The 3,201-nt window shown below is 44.1% G+C and overlaps 1 pseudogene; it reads left to right on the top strand.

Annotated features, from left to right (window-relative positions):
• Positions 1–1,101: 1,101 nt before the first annotated feature.
• On the top strand, positions 1,102–1,654 carry LOC137804785 (sorting nexin-20-like; annotated as a pseudogene).
• The last annotated feature ends 1,547 nt before the right edge of the window (positions 1,655–3,201 follow it).

Raw genomic sequence — 3,201 nt, 5'->3', positions numbered from 1 at the left:
TGTTGGTAGAAGTATTACTAGTGGTGTTGTTAATCAGTTTAAGGTGTTTTAACCTTAAGACCAGCTGGTTTTTGGTCCGACCGATGTAAGCAGATACAAGCCTAAAATCTGTCAGAGGTTTCATACTGGTCTGCAGTTTCTGGAATTGTGTTCTTAAACTTGTGTTTATTTTCAGGGCCGCCGGGGACAACATTGTGATGAGGGGACCACTCCCGCATTTGTTCCATCTGGTACCTGGATCTGTAATCTGTTACGAACTTCCTTTTTTTATGGAACACAAGAATGTTCTCCTGTATCCTCTGGTGCGTAGAACCTGGAACAGTGTTCTGGTAGCTGCTTCTGTATCTACTGGGTAGGTACAAATCCTGTTGTCCAAATCCTGTTGTATCTGATCAACTATGATTTTAACTAAGCCTTTAAATGTGTGCTTAGGGTGGTAGCTCATTCTATGGAGTAGGACATGGGTATCCATGGGTTTAAAATGAACACGAGTACTCAGCCTCCCCACCCTATCCCGTTCCTCCAATTTAAAAACTTCCTTGTTTCGCTCGAGGTTGTGTTTAACTGTGATGGCAGTGTGGTTGCCATTCAAGGTCTCAATAAAGAGGTCAAACTCCTGTTACGAATGGCTCCATATTTCATATGTCATCTAGGTAACTTGTGTAAACCAGAGATGTTTTGGTGCACTGTCTGCTCCCAGGCCGCCATGTATATATTGGCATGTGAGGGGGCAAACTTCTTTAAATATGTCCCCTTTTGTAGGTAGTGGTGTCTAAGAAATCTACTGTTGTAAGATTTTGTGGATTTAATTTTTATTGATTCCTTGTGATTATGTAGAGATTTTTTCTTACCAAGCTATACTGATTTGCTGGCAGTCTTGCGGGCCATAGCTCAATTCAAACGGATACGGCCCGCGGGCCGCTAGTTGGATAGGCCTGATGTAGAGTATGGAGGAATTAAATTTTTATCGATTCCTTGTGATTTATGTAGACTATGGAGGAATGTGTCCAATTCTTCTCTGGGATGTGGCCATATTCCCCAGATGTCATCCAGAAATCTGTAGTCATGTAATGGTTTAAGTGTACAGTTTTCCCCTGAAAACTTCTGAGCGGGAATTTCAGCCCTGAGGTGATCTCGGAGCGACGCCTCGCCCTCCAGGACTACCTGGCCAAACTTTACGGCGTGCGCTGCGTCCGACACTCGCCTCAGTTCCCCAAGTTCTTCACCGAGCAGGAGCAGAAACGAGCGAACGCTTTGCTGCGAGCCGGACAGTTCCGGCTCGCCGTGGAGCAGCTTCAGACAGTCCCGGGGGTGGAGAAGAAGCTGCTGCCGTGGCAGAACCCGACCCTGATGGTGCCCACCCTCTCCGCCCTACTAGTCTGCTACCGGGACCTCTAAGAACCAGAACAAGCATTCGCTGCAGCTCAGAGAGCTCTGCCGCCAACAAGACGCTATGGACTGAAGCGCTACAGAGCCTCGCTTCTGGACCTGCTGGTGGATTTAGGTTATCAGCTGGGACGTCCTGTGGCTCAGTTACAGGAGGAGCTGACCGCCCTGAGGGACACCGAGAGGGGGGAGGTGTCCTCCCGCTCTCTGAAGGCGTGAGTAGTCTACTTAGTCTCTGAAGGAGTTAGTGGTCCATGAGTTCACTTAGTCTCTGAAGGACTGTTATTCATTTACAGTATTAAAATGAATACAGTGATGAATTGTACAGTAGTCCAGGATTTGCTGTTGAAAATAATAGTTCCTTCTTTCTGTGATCACAAGTACATTTTTTTTTTTATTACGACGGTAAAATGACTACATTATTCCAGAGGTATTGTGATTCATTTCATAGTAAGAATACTGTGAAATATACTGCAGCTACTACCTGCTAATTGCTGCCAGCAAGTTACTGTAAATTCTACATTAATCTAGATCAGCGGTGTCAAACATACGGCCCACGGGCCAGATCCAGCAGGATGTCCAGTCCAACAGAATTTTTTTTTTTTTCCTAATATCAAAACTAGCATAGCCGGGATTTCAACCTCTGATCCGCTGCTTGGAAGACAGACACACCAACCACTGTACCACAGTCTCTGTTGATGTGAACACTGATATTAATGTGTTCAAAGTCATTAAAAATGGATTGCGTCATGAAAGCGCAACACAAACGCGTCACAGAGCGAGAGAATCTGCAGAAGAGAGCCAGGCAGATACACAGGGAGCTGATGTCTGAATGTTTGGTTGTTATGTTTCTAGTTAATTGTTGAAAGACCTTTAAATCATCAAATCAACTTTATTTTAACAGAGAAATTGTGTGTGTGTGTGTGTGTGTGTGAGAGATACTGTGATTTTATATGTCTGGCACACAAGATCAAAATGGGCAGCATGTGGCCCCTTCACTAACATGAATTTGACCCCCCCCCCCGATGTAGATGGATGGATAGATAAATAAATTCAAAGTGAAATGAAATCATGATATTCCTAATTTAACAATCTTCCAATATTGAAACAGCTCTAAAAATAGATCCTTAAAACTGTAAATTAAAATGACAATGACTTGTAGTTCAGGGCGATGCCTGCTATGCTCATGGCCTTGATGTAGTACTGCACAGGTTTGGCGCAAATTGAAGGTAAAGTTGTCTCAAAAGACAATGTAAATGTTATTTTTTCTAATGGTCCAATATTCAAACAGCTTTAAAAGCAGATCCTTAAAGGTGGAAATGCAAAATCAGATTTTGAATTGGCTTTTCTCCAAATCTGCACTGTGTTTGGCATTGAAATATCACACACGCAGCAGAGATCCCCTGAATGAGACTGCATGTAATTTATAGTCAGGTTACTAGCTTTTGTCCTTTGAAGGGGCGGCTGTGGCGCAGGAGGATGAGCGGTCGTTTCGATACCACAAGGTACCCGGTTCGATCCCCAGTCTGCCCGCAGCTCACAAGTCGAAGTGTCCTTGAGCAAGACACCTAACCCCTCATGACTCCGCGGGCCCAGAGTGGCCCGTGGCAACCTCTCACCAATTTATGCACATCCAGAACTTCACTGACCTTGTCAGCTTTTCTAATGTAGAAAAGAGCATAATGTTTTTATTTCATACCTTTGTCAATATGCTACTGTTGACACATGAGAAATAGACAGAGTCTCCTGTCAGCTGCCTGTTGCTAGATGTTTAAATGGAGTTTAAAATGTGCATAAAGGACGCTTGTACCGTTC

Source organism: Clinocottus analis, unplaced genomic scaffold (assembly GCF_023055335.1).
Source record: "Clinocottus analis isolate CAN_PGR_092001 unplaced genomic scaffold, fCliAna1.0.p SCAF_64, whole genome shotgun sequence".
NCBI lineage: Eukaryota > Metazoa > Chordata > Actinopteri > Perciformes > Cottidae > Clinocottus > Clinocottus analis.
Note: the sequence above shows the minus strand (reverse complement) of the source record. Positions and strands in the feature narration are given on the sequence as shown.